We start from the raw sequence: 19,444 nt of genomic DNA, 5'->3' as shown, positions 1-19,444 counted from the left end.
TTCTTTCCAACCCCAATCATATGTGCGCTTACTAACACATTTTTAGTGTTGATGCGTTGTCAAGCTAATGTAACTCTGACGGAACAGATTGTGTTGGATTGAGCATTACACCCAACCATTTACAAGGAGAATTGCCAGCTCATTTTTTGCTTCTAGAATCTTTGGATGGACCAGGTGGAGTCTGGCTGCGAGACAGGAAAAGACTGAGGAAGAAGATAAATCTCTGTTGAAAATTAATATGGCATTGGTGATATACATTTTGATGCGTAGAGAAATGCAGAAGAAAGTGTATTTGGGGGGGAGGGGTCAATGCATTAACCTAGACTGCACTATTATGATTATTACAGCCAAAACAGATTGTTGGAAGTTAGCACTGCTCCAGAATGGAGAAAAAAACACTTGTGGCACCTTAAAGTTTTTAAAATATGTAAAATTCAAAGAAATTAGAAGCAAGTATGAAAGGGAAAGAACCTCCAGAATTTGGAGATCAAAACAAAAGAAATGGCGACTCTTGACATTCTCTCTTACTGCTAGCTTTGAGAGCTTAAATTCCATCATGTCAAGTACGCAACAACCTACAGTTAGTGAAACTGCAGTCACTGCACACAGTGCAGGCAGAAGTCATTTGGAAGAGGCAATATGTGAAGAGCAACCTGTTAAATGAAAAACCAAAACATCAAACAAACAGGCAAGTGCTGGGATCTTAAAAATCATTCTGCCACTTTATTGGAAATCAATTTGTCTCCCCTAGGACAGGAATAGTATAATGGAAAAAGCTTACATCCAGTAAGGGGGCCAAGCTGTTGATTTCAGTACAACGGGCAAATATTAAAGGGCAGCAGCTGCTGGAAAATACATAAAATGAAAAGTCTAAAGAAAAACCCAAACCCCTGAACAGCCTAAACTGAATTGCTGAAATATGCTTTGAAAAACCCTTTTGGAGGTGCCAGTCTTCAGCATATAACTACTTCTGTTACAGGCAAAACCCAGCACCAGCCAAGGGCAGTTATACAGAATCTATAAATATATAAACAGGTTCAAGACAGCAATCTCTTCCTCACTGCAATCCAACGAATGTTTACCCAAAAATGAGTCCCAATGTGCTCCCCAAACATGTCTGATGCTGCAGTCCTAATATTTCTAGTACCTGGGCAATGTGATTGAAAACGAATGCCAGTAATGTAATGTAACAGATGGCAATATTGAAGCTGCAAGATATCTACCCAGACAGTGAAACAGTAAAGCAGGGATGGGAGACCCTGTGGCTCACTAGCTGTTGCTGGAGTGCAGCTCCCATCATCCCTGACCACTAGCTATGCTGCTTCAGGCTCATGGGAGTTGGAGTCCAACAACAACCCAGCGAGACCCAAAGGTCCAAAGGTTTCCCATCCCTGAAGTAAGCAAAGTTCTTAAGGATGCCACTGGCTACTATCTCTCTCAAAGATTTTCAAAACTGAAATAATGACAGAGATGGAGGCGTGAGCTTCAGGGGACAGGAATGCCCCTTAATTCCAAGGGGGTTAGAACCAAGCAAGGTTTAACTTGTTCATCCTATCCTAGGTACAGCTTTGGAAGAAGCAAATATTCAGTTCAAGTCTTTAAAAAACCAACTAAACACATCTATGCCATTCTACTGTTTCTTATTAAGATCTACCAGCTTAGCCATATTTATCTTTATTTATTTATTAAATTTCTATACTGCCCTTCATCCAAGGATCACAGGGCAGTTTACAATATAAAAACACAAAAATACGTAACATAAAAACAAACAAAACAATAGCCCACAGTTTAAAATGCCATAGATTGGTTAATTAACCACAAAGGCCTGGGAGAAGAGGAATGTTTTTGCCTTGGGCCTAATTATTCGTAATGAAGGCGCCTGGCAAACCTTCCTGGGGAGAGCATTCCACAAGCAGGGAGGCACTGCAGAAAAGGCCTGCTCTTGTGCTGCTGCCCCTTGGGGACGCACCCCAGGTGGCAGTAGCATGTGCTTCCGCACTGAACGAATCCTTTTCTTCCTCCAAACAAATCTCATCAGGGTCTGAACACTGACTAGTCCCGAAACACACACACATAAAAACACACAGGACGACCCTGTCTTCAATATATCATGTCTCAGACATGACAATGTTGCTCCTCCGTCTGCCTTTGCCAACAGAAGAAATCACCAAGCTAGTGAGAAAGATTTAATAAAACCCTTGTATCTGCAGGCAATTACCAACAGAGGAAGTTCTATGGGGAGTCCAGTGTCACACTACCAGATACAACAGGTCTTCCCCTTCCTTCCTTCCTTTTCATTTGCAACCTTCATGCCAATCCACCAGAGGAAGTTCATGGAGTCTCATTTGCAGAAGTACAATGCCACAATTGGATATCACTCTATTATATAGTATAAGTAACTATCTTAATGCATTGCTACTCTTACTTTGTTGGATTTTTTTTTTTACAAGTATTCTCTGAATTTATGCATGAATGTTTTTTGTTTTTGTTTTGTTTCTGCATGATAACACTGAGGGTTTTTTCTAAGCCCTGATAATAAAACATTCCTTTGTTTACTACAATGTTGATGATTTCTATTTTCAACATCCACCCTCCTCCATATTCTCCCAAATGCCCAAAGCTAGGATAGATTTAGGCAGCTACAGTTATAATGATTGTTTGGATAAAACCCAGGCTTTTATTCTCGATATTTTTAAAATATGCCATAGAGAGTACCATTTTATATATTACAAACTAAGTTGCAGTTCATATTATTAAAGCAAGTTTAGGTGGAATAATAATGTAAACATTTGATTTTTAAACCATCAAAAGTTTATTTAGGAGGAAAGTAAAATTCTGCATCCCAAGGAAAACCTTTCAGGATGGATGTAAGGATTTCTGAAACTACATGTGAAACACTAAGTATCCGAAATACACGATATACATGATAAATGTTATTATTAAGGGTAAGCATCACAAATGAAAAAGCTTTAGGTTCCAATCCTATAGGCATTCAACAGGGAATAAATCCCACTTAATTCAATTATACGTCTTTTAAGTAGTCATGTATAAGATAGCACTGTTAATATATTTTAACATCTAAAATTAATGCAATCAGTGTTAAATGCTGGCTTTCTTCTCTTCTTTCTGTGATTCTAAACCATGTTAGGAAATTGGGATGCTCTGAGTGGCAGCTATTCTGAATTAAAGTGAGAAGGCACAGGTCCTGCCCATGCAGCTTTCAAAATTATTCACAGCCAGGGAGCCTCTTGCCCCACATGCCCAGTCCTCCTAAAAAGACAGATAGGATTTCAATTAAGTGTTCCTACTGGAATCCTTTTTTACTTAGCAACACGTCCTCTCTTGGGCAGCATCAGGCTCTCCAGACAGCATTTCTATTTAATAACAGAAAATCCTCAGAGAGACACTGGCAGAGAATGTGCTAAAGTGGATTCATATATATATATATATATATATATGCTTTCGTAGATTTTCACGGGTACAGGAATGCAGGTTTTGGTGTCCTCGGGTGTCTTCCCGTGTAAAAGTTGGGGTGTCTAGGCGACGTTTCGACGAGGTCTCACTCGTCATCTTCAGGCTGGTGCTTTCGGCTTCTTGTTACTGGAACAGAGCAGGATCTCAGTGTTTGAGTTCCTATAAATACTGTTGAGGAGGTGTGGTGTATAGCCTCCAATGTTCTGGGCAGAGAGGAGGTTCCCAGGCTAGTGTGCCTTTTCTTCTTTTGTTCCTTAATTACTTGAGGGGTATCTTGAGTGATTTCTTGAGTGATTTCCTGAATCCCACTTAGGTGGGTCATTAGTACTCTCCAAAGGTTTCAACTTTGCAGTCGCCCCGAGACGCATCCCCACGGAAAACATCATATGCGGAGTCGAAGCTAGCCTAACCAAAATCAATCCAGATGAAGCCAATAAAATCAGACTTGAAGTCACCAACATCCTCTGCTCCAGCAAACCACCCAGAAGCAATTTACACAAAGAAGAACAGAAAGCACTCACCAACCTGAGGAAAGACAACAACATAATCATTCTCCCAGCAGACAAAGGTAATGCCACTGTTGTGATGAACACATCGGACTACCAAGCAAAACTATCAAATCTACTCCAAGACCCTACCTACCAACCTATAAAAACAGATCCCACCACCTATCTGGAAAAAACCACCAAATCCAAAATAAAAGCCTCTCCTATCAGTGAAGAAATCCAGCTAAGAATCATCCCCAGAGAAAAATCATCCAGATGCCCCAAACTCTACGGCCTCCCCAAGATACACAAAGAAGGAACACCACTCAGACCAATAGTCAGCTCCATAGGCTCACCTCTACAAAATCTCGCTAAATTTCTCGCCAAGCAACTTCAGCCCTATGCAGAATCCATCTCTTCACACGTTCCAAACTCCTTCCAGTTCATAGAAACAATAAAGAAGCAAAACCTACAACCCAATGACCTACTTGTGAGCTTCGATGTTGTATCTCTCTTCACACAAGTGCCCATTAATGAAGCCTTGACAGCCATTCAAAACAAATACAATCCCCCCGAATACATCTTGGACCTGACCAACCACTGCCTAACCAACACGTACTTCATCCACAATGGACAAAGATACAAACAGATAGAAGGAGCACCTATGGGATCACCCCTCTCACCGGTCATCGCTAACCTGTACATGGAACACTTTGAAACCAATGCTTTAGACAAGTCAGAACACAAACCCAAACTTTGGCTCAGATATGTTGACGACACCTTTGTAATTTGGCCACACGGGAAGGAAAAACTGGATAGCTTCCTCACACATCTCAACAGCCTACACCCCAAAATACAATTCACTATGGAAATAGAAGCCAACAACCAACTTCCCTTCCTTGACGTCCTAATCTACAAAAAACCTGATGGCTCCCTAGGACACACTATCTACCGGAAAAAAACACACACCAACCGCTACTTACATGCACAATCACACCACCACCCTGCACAAATAAACTCCGTAGCCAAGACTCTCATCTCCAGAACCAAACGCCTGGCTGACGAAGACCACTTGACAACTGAGTTACAGAATCTCTCAAATGTGTTAATTGCCAATGGATACCAGCAAAACAGGGTTACGAAGCTAATCCAAAAAGAAACACCCCCCAAAAACCAAGACACAGAAGAAAACAATGGCATAGCCCTCCTTCCTTATATCAAGGGCACTACAGATAAAATTAGCAAAATCCTCCATAAACACAATATCAAAACAGCCTTTTGCACCAACCAAAAAATAGCCAATATCCTCAGAAACCCCAAGGATAAAATTCAGTTGGAAAACCAAGGGGTCTATGAAATACCCTGCAAAGTCTGCCCAGCCACGTACATTGGACAAACAAACAGACGAATAAATGCACGGATCGCAGAACACAAGAATGCCGTCAAAAAAGAAGAAAAAACTTCCTCTCTTTTCCAACACATGAAAGAAACAGGACACGAAATTAATTTTGCAGATTCCAAATTGCTCTTTAACATGGAACATCACCACAAGAGAATAATCATGGAAGCCATCGAGATAGAGAAACACCCTCACAACATGAACAAGCGTGACGACACATCCCGCTTGCCAGACATCTGGAAATTAGCCCTCCCCACAAAATCTGACACCAGATCCAGAGGCACACAGAACGCCATCACCAATCAACCACACCAGACCCAAACCCAGACCCTCTCCACAGATAAATTACAGACACCATCCAGTAGCCAAACCAGGGTGGCACCTCCGGATGCTGCACCCCCCTGCAATCCCTACACAGATCTGGCTGGCACAGGCCACAAAACCACAGCTCGCCCCTATACACGAAGCCAAGCCAGAGCACAACCAAGTGCAGTACAGCCATCTTCTCAGAAAAACTCTTCACAAAGTTCAAGAGTTCAAGACACGAAGGCTTTAGCAACTAATCCACACCTAATGACCCACCTAAGTGGGATTCAGGAAATCACTCAAGAAATCACTCAAGATACCCCTCAAGTAATTAAGGAACAAAAGAAGAAAAGGCACACTAGCCTGGGAACCTCCTCTCTGCCCAGAACATTGGAGGCTATACACCACACCTCCTCAACAGTATTTATAGGAACTCAAACACTGAGATCCTGCTCTGTTCCAGTAACAAGAAGCCGAAAGCACCAGCCTGAAGATGACGAGTGAGACCTCGTCGAAACGTCGCCTAGACACCCCAACTTTTACACGGGAAGACACCCGAGGACACCAAAACCTGCATATATATATATATATATATATACACACACACACACACACATACACCTACACTGAAGTGTTGGGTACTAGTTGTCTGAGTCTTACAGCTTTTGAGCATTATGGTGAGATTTTCCATACAGAGAAGGGCTGCCATCCTGTCAAGAACTCGTCTGAAGCCCAGCACAGGAGTCTTGTTAGGATAAAGTTATACACTCAAACAAAAATGCAGGCAGTCCCTGGCAGGGCCCTCTGGCCAGCTTAACCCTCCAAGGCTGAGGGCAAGTGTACCCAACTGCCCCCAACTCTGCCTGGGCTGCCTAATGCTCTAGGTCTGGATCTTCAGTCTAAGCAGTATGTCGCATTGAGTAACAATGCAAAATTTCCCTCTTCCTTTTCTTTTCCTCACTTCATTAGCCTGATCTGATTATCTGATTGCCAGCCCTGCCCATTACCATGTCTTCTATTTTTGGCCTCTCAACCTGACCCTTAACCTGTCCACAATCATGCCATCTACCTCTGGGCCTTTAGATGTCAACAAAAAGTATTTGGCACTGGAGATGTGCCATGAACAAGTCTGTGAAGAGAATGGGCTGTATCCAACATAGCACTGAGTAAACCAGAGAAAAGATATCTACTTTGTGTGACAGGATGTTCTCTCCTTCTCCTGCACACCCTCTAAATACAGTGGTGCCTCGCAAGATGAAATTAATTCGTTCTGCGAGTTTTTTCGTTCTACGAGTTTTTTCGTCTTGCGAAGCACCGCTGTGTATTGACGGTTTCCCGTAGGAATGCATTGGCGGTTTAAAAAAAAAGGCGCAAGACGTTTCGTCTTGCGAAGCAAGCCCATAGGGAAATCCATCTTGCGAAGCAACTCAGAAAACGAAAAACTCTTTCGTCTTGCGAGTTTTTCATCTTCCGAGGCATTCGTCTTGCGAGGTACCACTGTATGTTATCTGGGTTTCTCCAGCCCTCTAAAGCAGAACTGGGGAGCGTGCAGAGTGCAAGGGAGGGAAAGTCCCATTGTGGAAGTGGAAGTCCTTGAACTGACAGGGCATGTAAGTTGAATGCCACCCAATGTCTAATTGAAAACCACTCAATAGCTACAGGGGCAGAATAAGAGGACTTGGCAAGATTGGGAGGAGGAAGGCTAGGTTAGACAGAAAAAAGTTGAGGAGGATACAGGCAAAACAAGTCCAAGGATCAAAGGAGTAAGAAGGAAACAGCAGTCTCCAATGAGGGATTGGCAATGTGAAATTCCATCAGCTGTCTGCATTTTAAAACAGAAAATGAGTATTATAAAAAGGCACTAGGAAGGGAGAAGAAGTTCAAGGCAGGTTGCTTTCTATTTTTCACAATCATAAAACCTAGCAATAAGATTCCTATCCAAATCGCTAGAAGCCAATCTTCTCTTGCTCCAAGTGCTTTATCTCAGAGAAAAAATAATTTATCTAAAAGCAGCCAAAAATAGAGGTCTAAAGAGGAAGCCATTTCAATTTTCATTACAGCTTTGCTACTGCAACACGACAGTAATTACAGATAAGATTAAAGAAAAGCAGGTATATTAAGGTGTAATGAATCCCATCAATTACTAGGGGCCTGGAAAATAGCCTATATTTTATTAATATTTTAAAGGGGTTGAGTGGTTCAGGTGATTTGCACAAAGTTCTTCTAGGTCATTTGTCCAAATATTCTGAAAAATCGTTTCTATCAAGATGGAGATTCTGCAGCAGAATCTGAAAGGCTGAAGTCTTGAAAGGAGGGCATTGAGAAGACAACATTGACATTTGGGACTTGCTTATAAGCAACACATTTCCTGACCAGGATCAGGGAGGGAGGGAAGAAAGGACAGCAAGAGAACTGAGATGACAAGAACACAGACAAGAACAAAAAGATGGAAGTACAGCAAAACCTTGCCATCTTTTCTGTTTTCAATTGCAGGAAAATCGGAATAAAGTTTCCCATTTCCCACCTTGCAATAAGGGAGAGCATAGTATTTATTTATTTGAGAAATTTATTTTTTTAATATGTTTTTATTGATTTTCCAATAGCAGCCTCATTATAACAAAACCAATTTTATCCAATTAATACAATTATTTATGCCAGTTGTTCCAATTTCAAATCAAACGGGCCTCACTGTGTGACAGATTTGATGACTTCATTCTTCTACATTGGTTCTGTGTTCCAAAACCTTAATAATTTCCATTCCATTCAGATATAATAATGCCTTATGTAATAGCTACCATCTTGTGATTTCATTCGTGTTGGTGTATTAGATTATTTATAAAGTTTCAAGTGTGGAACTCTAACTGTAATCCTTATTCTTTCCTGCTTGTATATAACTTTGACATATGCAAACCCTTTCACCAAATGAAATCCCTTCCCAGTCCAAACCTTTTAAATCCTTGTAGCTGGGTTCATTTTCACAATTTCTTATCTCATCACCTCTAGCACGCGCCTGTAATTTACTCCAATTAAAAAAACCTAATTAGCAGGATAACCTGTGTTTCCAGGAATGTAATTGGGGGGGGGGGGTCGGGGCAGCTGGAGTACTCTATGCACCCAGTGCCTTTGCCTGCCCTCACATTCCATGGCAAAGCGAGTGTCAGACCACCAGGCAAACTGCAGGTGAGAGCCAGATTCCTCTTCCAACCAAAGAGGAATGCAGAAAATGCAGTTTCCCCATCATTTATTGATTATCTCCATCTGTCTCTCTCTGCGGTGTTGGGAGAGGCGTCCATCCCCTGACACACAGGAAACAGGAAGCCTATTTGAGGCATTTCTAATTTCACTTTATGAGGGCACACCGATAAGCTCCTCATGCTTTCAAAAGCGTATTTGGCTGAAGCAATTTTCCCAATATGTAACTACAATTGTCAAAAGTCAATTCAGTGGTGGATGAATCAATACAATGTATAAGGAAAGGCAAGCTGTTGCATTTGGACAATGATACCTCCATTTAATAAGCTTAGATATGAATGAACCTTGTGCCCCCAGCAAGCAAGCCAGGAAGGCTTCGTGTCAATGTAGTGGCCTGCTTCATCCAAGTAGGGAAACTATGGTTAACAACTCTGGAATAAGTCAGAATATGAAGTCAGGTCTTGAAGTTGTCCTGAAGCCATTAATCAACCGAGAAACTGTAATTAACTGAAGACTTCCTGGCTTGTTCGTTTTACTGTGCAAAAGGGAGGAACAAAACCACTGTGTGTTGAGCACAACGGTTGTTCGTTTATCGGTTTATAATTGCCTCAACACACGAGTATCTTGTCCATTGCAGGGGACGAAATCTTGGCAGAGATTACTCTCCACATATGGCTGACAGCTTCCAAGCTAACATAACAAATTTCAGTTAAAATCTAAATTCTATTTTTAAGGGTTCGATGCCCCTGCCTTTGAACATCAACAATCAGGATTTTGTAATGGAAATCAAACACTGTATTATACAGGCATCTGACATCAGAACCTGCTTTAGTGGATTCCAATGAGGATGCTAAAAGCTGAAAGCTGAAATCAGTACCAGGCTGTTGCATCTCCCAGTTCTATAACTCAGGAGCTCTCTTTAACATCTGCCCAAGTAAATCCTCCAAACAGAAAGCCCATGGTGCCCATAAGTCAGAGAAATGAGGTAGGGCTAGCGTGCCTTTTGAAGGATGGAACTGCACGTACATAAAACGGCGAAGCGCATTATATTTTCCTCAGTCCACTCTCTAATGAGTGCCTGCAGTCATCAATCAGGTATAATAAAGAGCAGCAGAATAAATTACTTTGCCATGTCTGTGTTTTAAATCAGAGAGGTGGCAGGGAAATTGCCCCCACTGCTAGGTACCCACTTCAGCAGTGCCTTCAAGCCTGGTGCCGTCCCAGCAACATTCATGTTAGAGCGTAACAAAAAGTAATATATCTAATGAAAAGGTGGGGGTGTCATTCTGCACCACCACCACCCTGCTTCTCTGTAGGTCAGCAAGAATAGCCAAAAAACACAAGCACAGCAAGTTGACCAAAATTCAGATTTAACTTGACCTTTCTCCTGTTGGCTTTCCCCCCATCATGGGCTTAATGTAAATTAGTTGCCCAGGTAAGTATATTCCTTAGGTGCCCTCTGATTTGCCATGGCAACCCTTGGGACCCTCAGTATTCCTCCACTCATTCTTGCCCATTTTCACTCTTCTTTCTTAGTAGTTCTTAGGCTCATTAAAAGCAGCCCAGATGCTGAATGTTTTTTGCACAGACGAAGGATGGAGAACCTGAAACTCTACAGCTCTCATCATCCCTGACCATTGGTCATGTTGGCTGGGTTTGATGAGCACTGATTTCCACCAACTTCTGGAGGACCATGAGTTTCCTACCTCTATCTTAGTTGGTAACTGGGCCACAAAATTCATTCCAGTGATGTGCCCAACTAAAACTCTATTCCAACAGCACAGTGTCACATTTCCCCCCACTATTCCAGCTACAAAAAAGCACAAAAACACTTGGAGGGGGGGGATGTGGAATGTGTCAAAATTAATAAAGATTCTCTCTCTTTTCCATCATATTATAATCTACATTCATCATTTATTAAAAACCTCTCATTTATTAACAGCCTCTAAAGCCTATTTTAATAACCTGAAATCTTCATTTGAATCACAAATTCTTTTTTTATTACTGTACTTTTAAAAGAAAGAAAAGAAACATTACAGGACTTTGAATTATTATTTAAATTATGCTCTCCAAATCCTAGTTCTGAAGCCAGAGTGATCAAGTACCTTTTCTGACCTGGCTCTCCAAGCATAGAACAGATATTTGTTTAAGGGTTGTGATTTGCAAGCAGGAACACACCTGAAAATAACCCCTAGCTACATCAGCACCACAGTGAAGTCGTAACATACTAAATGGTTTCCATATTAGGCATCCAGGAACTGGATTTTGCATAAAAGCAGTAAATGGGAAGTAAGCTGGGGATCAGAAAACGGGGGCGGGGGGAGCTGCTTGTAGCCAGCTACTACCCTGACACCATAGAATTTTTTTTTTTTGGGGGGGGGAATAAAGGATCCAAGTTGTATTTGTAAAACAACAGAAAGAAATAACCACTGTTAGATGGCCTACCACGTAAGAAGATAAGCAAGTGGAGAGAAAGTGGACAAACTTTTTCTAATTTAAAGAAACGGCTTGTCTGTGCTCATGCAATTGCAACAGGAAACCCAAAAAGTGGGTATCTTGGGGGGTGGGACCTGAAAGTCTACCAAGGGTGAAGGTGCATACAGACATTAATAAAAACAGAAGCCAAGGCAGTATTTTATGTCCTTGTCTTGGCTGTGAATGCACCCCATGATTATGGTGGTCTGTCCCCCTCCCCTTGCCTTTTTAATTTTAAGTTACAGTCTGTACTGTTACACAGGCACCTCTGTGTGAACAACCATTAAGGCACCTGAAGTGGATGTTGAGGTTCCATGCAGGGGCGAAGGAAGGTGGGGGCGAAGGAAGGTGGGGGCGGGCGTCACGACGTAGGGCGCATGTGTCGCGTCAATACATATGGCGCATGCGCTGTATGTAGTGAAACCGCACATGTGCTGTATAGCGGTTTGCCGCCGGCACCGCTCCAGCGCCGTGCGGACGGTGCCGGGATCCCGCCATCGCTGCTGCAGCCACGAACGGAGAATCCCAGCACTGTCCATACGGCGCTGGAGTGGCGCTGGCAGCAATCCGCTATACAGAGCATGTGCAGCATTGCTACATACAGTGCATGCACACGACGTTGCACATGTGCTGTACTTAGCGGATTGCTGCCGGCGCCGGGATCCTCTGCTTGCAGCTCCTCCAAAGGTGGCGGTGGCGGCGTGACTTCCTGTCACCCCCGCAAACATGGAACCCAGGGCTTCCGCCCCACCCTCACCCCCCATTGTGACGCCACTGGTTCCATGCATGGGAGATGTTTGTGTTTTGGAGTTGCTTTCACTAGATCTGGCAAGCTTAGGCTGGAAAAAGAATTGCCAATAGCATGCCCTGTTAGCACCTAAGCATCTTCTAAGAACTACACTAATGATGAATTTTATTATTACTAAAACAGAAAAGGGGGGAAAGGTAGGGAGGGGACCACCCCGGAGTTGTATATAATTCACAGGCAAAAGGAGAGACAAACCTGAAAGTCATATTTAATTCCTAGTTCTAGAGCCAAGTTTAGCGGCAGACACATCACCAAGATCATTCTCAGAGAACTGCAGTTACGGCACAGTTTGAGTTACCAATGCTTCAGGGATAGAAGGTCAGTTTTTAAGCTCCTAAGTGTTTCAGGACTCTGAAGGGTCTTCCCTTGCCTGAACTCCTTTTTCCATTCGCAGCTCCCTTCCACCTTCACTCCTAAACAGTCTCCCATTAGCTCACCGTGCCCCCAAGCACGCACCTGCCTCCTCTGCCAATTACCTGCACAGCTTTTCACTTAGAGGCTGAAGCAAACATGACAGTTTCCCTAAATGCAGGTTGGTAACCGCGCTTGCCTGTAATGTGGGGTGCCCGCATGCGTTTAGACTAAACAAGCACACATCTTTTTGGCACCTTGCCGCTTCTTAAAAATATCCGAAGGTGAATTTCTATACATGAGTATACTACCATTATAAGGAAACAGATGTGTTTGAAGCATCTATCAAGGCTCTGTGAAACAGGCTCAATAGGGTCCCTACTTGAGAGCACTCTATTATTCCGCATGGGAGAGCTCCCAATCCGAATCCCACCCATCTCCATTACATATAGAAGACATTTTCTTCTGCAGGAAGCTGAGACCCAGAGTGGAACTAACTATTATTAAGGTGAAAACAGCACACCATGTTGAGTTCTCTACCTCGCCCAGTACAATCATTTATCTCTTGTTGCACCATCATTATATTGAGCATTTTGTCACTCTCAACACAGAAAGCCAATGATGTGAAGTGGGGTGTAAGAAAATACAAAACATGGAGATGAAATGACACCAAGTGAGTGAGCCTAAATGTTATGATGAAGAACTTAAGCACAGTGATATTATTCTCATGTTGGACGTAACGTGCAGTTCCTTCCAGAAGAACCACCCAAGGTAGTCTCTGTTGCCTCCCCCCCCCTCCAAAAATGTGAAGGGCAACAGAGGCTCTGCCAGAACCCCATCTGCATCACTGATCGGCACAAGCCAAGGTGTCAGGCTAGTTCCGACAATATATCTGCATGCAACAGAATGGGGATATGCCCAGGGGTGGAGGAAGAGGGGTGCAGTGGATGCGGACCGCCCCGGGTGTCACCACTGAGGTAGGTGACAAAATGTTGGTCGGCACTCCCCGCAGGGCCTGCAGCGTGCCCAAGCCACACGTCTCTCCTGGGAGAGATGTGGTGGCTTAGGCACACGCAGACTCCACGATGCCTAAACGGTCAGCCCACTGCCTCCAGCCCCCCCAGCTGTAGGGCAGCTGAGTGGAAGGAGTCAAGCAGACTCCAGAGGCCCTGCAGTGTGCCGTGCCTCTATAGGTGGCTTGCCCTGCTCTCGCCCCGCCCCTGGGCGCGCCACCCCAGGCACCCAAGAGGCTTCCTCTGCCGCTGGATATGCCTGACCTTCTCTGCCTCTACAATCTAGTCAGCCTATGCAGGCAAATCTAACATGTGCAAGCCTCAGCCATTTAATTGATTCCCCCATATTTTCTGGGAAATCAACCATTCAACTTAGACCTTCAGATGTAAGCTGATTTTGAACACAACATCCACATGCGGAAGGCAAAGGCTGGGAGAACACAACTGCTCATGGGCTGCTCCACAGAGAGGACCAGATCAGCTGGAAGATGTTGTCCCAACCAGCCCACGTGCAAAAAGAATCAGACACCTGAATGGTTTAACTCTAGACAGAAACCTGATCACTCAAAGGAGAAAGCATAAGGAGACTTTTACCTGTATATTGTCGTTATACAGCACTGAGGAAGTGGACAGAATATTTCTGATCCTTCAGCCTCTGCTCAATGAAAAATATGGCCAACAAGGTCATATATGGATCAACGAGTTAGGAACAGCAGCTAAAATGTCAGCCATTCACAAGTCCATCTGTCAGTAGGAACACTCTCATTTTGAATGTGAGACGGTTAGAGACTGGTTGGTTGGCTGGTCAGCTTCTTTCTCTGAAGCACAAGAGTTTTCTTTCTTCTGAAACCTGGAGGGGGGGGGGATTATTTGAGCAGCAGGACTTTGACTAATTTTTATTATACTATTTATCCCAAAGGTATCAAAGGCTATAACTGCAATATTTATAGCATTTTTCTCCACAGGACCAGGGAGGCTGCCTTATGGTCTCCTGGACTCAGCAGTAACAATAAAAAAAGAAAAATAATGTATCTTCTTTTCTCTTTTTATGGAACAAATTTGGCATTTATATTGGGTGAGCCTGAAGTGGAAATACCATGTCTCCTACCACCCAGAGTAGGCCATATGGCCTATCCCTGTTGGAAACAAACAAGGAAACAACCATTTTACCAGCCATCTGATCAACTCACCTGATACTTCAAGTGGGCCTAGGCTACAATCAGAGGCAGACAACTTTCCAATTCCTACATGACAATAGCAGATGGTTTCTCAGCACTGAAACAGTAGTCCTCTAACAAACCTAACTCCAAGCAATATGGAAACTAATGAATACTTAAGGTGATATTCAGCTTAAAGGTAAAGGTAAAGGTACCCCTGCCCGTACGGGCCAGTCTTGACAGACTCTAGGGTTGTGCGCCCATCTCACTTAAAGAGGCCAAGGGCCAGCGCTGTCCGAAGACACTTCCGGGTCACGTGGCCAGCGTGACATCGCTGCTCTGGCGAGCCAGAGCCGCACACGGAAACGCCGTTTACCTTCCCGCTAGTAAGCGGTCCCTATTTATCTACTTGCCCCCAGGGGTGCTTTCGAACTGCTAGGTGGGCAGGCGCTGGGACCGAACAGCGGGAGCGCACCCCGCCGCGGGGATTCGAACCACCGACCTTTCGATCGGCAAGCCCTAGGCGCTGAGGCTTTAACCCACAGCGCCACCCGCGTCCCTTGATATTCAGCTTAGTTTGACTCAAATTAATGGACCTAATGGGCCCATAATTACAATGGGTCTACTCTGAGGAAAACTAAAATGAATACTACCCACAGAATGGGACATGCTACCTGTGTTATAACAGCATCAGAAACTATAGTGTTCTGCTGGCATTGTATGGACACTACTCTAGTACAAATGATGCAACCAAGTGAATGTTTTAAGATTTGAGCAGCACTCTTAACTCTTAATGGACAGTGAAATGTAAATAATCCACCCTTAAGAAGCATTTTAAATTACTGCTCAACTGAAAATTGAAAGTTTTAACCCTGTGTTAAAAATAAAGATTTGTGTGTTATTTTCCTCAGTGACTTCTTAGCTGTACTGACATGTTGTACATGAGAAAAGAAATGGCAATAGCCATTTAATGGTCAAAAGCTAGCAAGTTGTCAGGCCAGAATTAGCAAATAGCAACAGAATCTGAAGCCTTGAGCCACAACTTTGTCTTATAACACTTCTAAGCACATCTGCCCCAGCAAATCCCAGTTCTACCTAGGGACCTAAGACATCCCTCTCCCTTCACACAACTTAACAGTATAACCCTTCTGGGGTGATTACAACTAGTACCCAGTATCTAGCCAGTAGCTACAATCCATAACCTAGCTTGTTGGGGCGGTCACTACTTTGCAACTGGTACATGGCAACTGCTTTCCACTTACTCACAAAGGAGTGGGTAGCCTGGGACTGTCTTGAACATAGCAAGCTGTATGAAGGAATAAGGGGGAAGATGAGCAAATCCGCTGACTGCTGTTTGGGAAACTACTGGATACTTCCAAGCATTGGAGAGAAAACAGCTTGGTAAAGTGGATTTTACCTTCCCAGCAACAATATGATAATTCTCTTCATTTCCACATGGAGGGGAAAAACAAACTATTCCTTATTATTCATGATCTACAAGATAACTGAATGGACAGAGAAAAGCTGGATTTGTGGATTAAAGAGCATTGCCTGACATCAGCTGTAAGTGGAAGAGTTTTGCAGTTGGCTGGATCCTCAGCATGTTCTGCACTTGTCAAGCGAGCGCTAGTAATGAAGCAACGGCTCAGGAATGTATGTGCAGTCATGATGGCTGTGAGAAGAATGCTGGTCAGTCATCAAGACTTTCCCAGTGCTGAGTTTTCGCACTCCACACCCCATCACTTTTCTGTTAGGTGTCAGGACAGCACAGAAACGTTTCCAAGTACACTATCTTCTTCTTTTTGTTGCTATTGTCTTGATTCCAAATTCAGCTACTCTAAGAAGATAGTGAAATGACACAAAAACAAGCCGTAGCCTCACTTTTCCAAATTTAAAAAACTTTTACAAGCAAAAATGGAAAGTGACTAAAAAAGAAACCAAGGATTTTATGGACTACTAATCAGTGTTCAATGATGCCTTTAAAAACACAGTAACAATGGTCTGCAGTGTTACCTTACAACAAAACCATGGGGTTGTTGTGTGTTTTTTTAAATCTATCTAGTACAACCCACCAATAAAGCTAGAAGTATGGTTAACACACACACAGAGAGAGAGAGAGAGAGATGAAGAACGTAGTATACAATTTAACACAAAATGAAGCAGGAGGAGGAGGAGGAAGAAGTGGACACAAGGCCACAGATGTCTAGATGACCATGATGGCTAAATGAAGCCAAAGTGGCCCAAGCAAAAGACAAACAGTCAAACTCATGAACAGTCACTCTTGGCTGTGGCTGAAAAAGCCCAGAGAACTACTTCCCTGTACCCTGTACCCTATGATTAGACAGACAGAGACAGTGAGAGATAGAGAGAATATATACAAGCACTAGGCTGGTATGACTTTCTGAAGAGATACTTGTGGCTTGTAATGCATACATACAAAAGACATACATACATTCACAGATGCAAGCCGAAAGGTTTTCTGGTTCACTAGCTGTGACTGTCTCTAAATTAATAATAATAATAATAATAATAATAATAATAATAATAATAATACTTTATTATTTATACCCCACCCATCTGGCTGGGTTTCCCCAGCCACTCTGGGCGGCTTCCAACCAAATATTAAAATACAGTAATACATCAAACATTAAAAGCTTCCCTAAACAGGGCTGCCTTCAGATGTCTTCTAAAAGTTTGGTAGTTGTTGTTCTCTTTGACATCTGATGGGAGGGTGTTCCACAGGGCAGGCGCCACTACCAAGAAGGCCCTCTGCCTGGTTCCCTGTAATTTGGCTTTTCGCAGTGAGGGAACCACCAGAAGGCCCTCAGCGATGCACTGATAATCTTCTGGCTGGACTACTATAGTATGTTATACATGGGGGCTGCCCTAAAAGACAGGCACTAATTTTTTCACAGGTTCATATTCACGTTACATCTACTTTGAAAGATCTATGTTGGTTGCCTATTTTCTTCTGAGATTAATTCAAGTGTTTGATCATAAATTAAAGCCATAAACAGCTTAGAATCCAAATATCTGAAGATGTTTATTCCCATTGTTTGTGTCAAAATCTTCTGCAGACATCCACTCATTAGCAGTGGAAGCGATACTTCTACAAAGGAGATGGTATTTTGTTGTGGCACCTTGACTTTGGAATGTCCTCCCTAATGATGCATGTCTGGTACTGGTATTATAAGCTTTTTGGCACCAGGCCTTTCTATTTCTCCAGACATTTTTTACTGCAAAAGATCTTTGAAATTTATTTTTTATCTGTTTTTAGCTTTTTAATGCTTATTGTTGTTTTACATTGTATTCCTCTGTTGTGTGAGTTAATTTTATTCACACTTTTGTACAGTGCCCTGGAATTTTTTGATGAAGGGCGGTTAAGAAATATGTTAAATAAATAGGTGTCACACTTCTCAATGTACTCAAGAGCTTAGAAATTGTTTATTTCCTTTTTAATGGGCTGGCTGCCTTTTTATGGATTTTTAGTCATCAGCTCACTGTTATTTCTATAATCTGCTGATTTATCTTGTAATTTGTTAGTGGTTTTAATGTTCTGCTTTTGTTTTTTATTATGATGTGATTTTTGTAGCTGTCTTAAGACATACACGAAAAGCCAGGATATAAATCCCAAAAATAAATAAATCTTCCAGAACTGCAACAACAGAACGCCTTCCAGTAAAGACAGCTGAATTGGGTTAAGAGGGCACTAAACAAATTTGTTGCTTATTGTACTACAGATTCTTGCCTGTTTAGTATTAGAAGGTGAATAGCCTTCTATGCTATCTGAATTAAACAGGTATGCAATATGTCCTATCTCAAAGCATGTCTGCAAGTAACTCCAAACACACCAACAGTGCACAGCATAAATGAAGAACAGCTGCAGATACTTTACCTACAAGGGAAACGCCATTTCAGCATTATCTGAAGGCTGGTGACATGCTAAAAACTGCTACAAAGAGCAAACAACACAACTTTCTTCTTCAGCTAAAAAAACCCCTACTTTCTTTCCTCTTGCCAAACAAGCTTCCTCCTCAAGGAAGTAATAATAATAGTCTTCACTTCATTTCAGCTGAAACTCAAATAAGACAATAGTCAAGTTCTACTTTAAGGATGCAAGAAGAGTTAAAACCCAATGGGTCCTCATTGTCTTTTGAGTCCTATGCATACAAAAGGCTTATGTATGTTGGGAGATTGGAAGGGTCATAAACTCAGCAGTTACAAATTCATACCCAGACACCTCCAGGTAGAGAGGCACAGGAAGTGCAATTTACACAGTTGTATTATGTATTTCCTGACTATCGGCATACATCCCTAGACTGAACAAAACCTGGAAAAGAGAGAGACTTCAGCCCTGTCAGGCTGTTCAAAGTCTCAGACACACTAAATGACCCAGGTAAAGTACAGACACACTAACTGACCCAGACCCCTCAGTCACGGACTGTAATCTATCACCCAGTTCCACAGGCGTCCAAGCACTGGAAGCAAACTTCTGCAACGCTTTGTTTTTTGTGGGATCCCCACTGCACTATCAGGGGACTAAACCCAGGGGTCAGCAACCTTTTCAGCCATGGGCCGGTCCACCGTCCCTCAGACCATGTGGGGGGCCAGACTATATTTTGAAGGGGGGTGTAAACGAATTCCTATGCCCCACAAATAACCCAGAGATGCATTTTAAATAAAAGCACACATTCTACTCATGTAAAAACACGCTGATTCCTGAACCGTCCACGCGCCGGACTGAGACGGTGACTGGGCCACATCTGGCCCACGGGCCTTAGTTT

The 19,444-nt window shown here is 42.9% G+C and overlaps 1 protein-coding gene across 9 annotated transcripts in view; it reads right to left on the bottom strand.

The window, feature by feature from the left end:
• Positions 1-19,444, bottom strand: part of SEMA5B (semaphorin 5B) — a 350,137-nt gene that overhangs the window by 193,862 nt on the left and 136,831 nt on the right. Inside the window, exon 1 of one of the 9 annotated variants that reach the window (XM_083406851.1) lies at positions 14,098-14,348. The exons of the other annotated variants lie outside the window; for them this stretch is intronic. The gene's annotated coding sequence lies outside the window, so the exon portion shown is untranslated. Of the gene's footprint in view, positions 1-14,097; positions 14,349-19,444 lie in introns of those variants that run through there. 9 annotated transcript variants of the gene reach the window in all.

This window comes from Podarcis tiliguerta, assembly GCF_965153285.1.
Source record: "Podarcis tiliguerta genome assembly, chromosome: 1".
NCBI classification, from domain to species: domain Eukaryota; kingdom Metazoa; phylum Chordata; class Lepidosauria; order Squamata; family Lacertidae; genus Podarcis; species Podarcis tiliguerta.
This window is presented reverse-complemented; position numbering and strand designations above follow the sequence as displayed.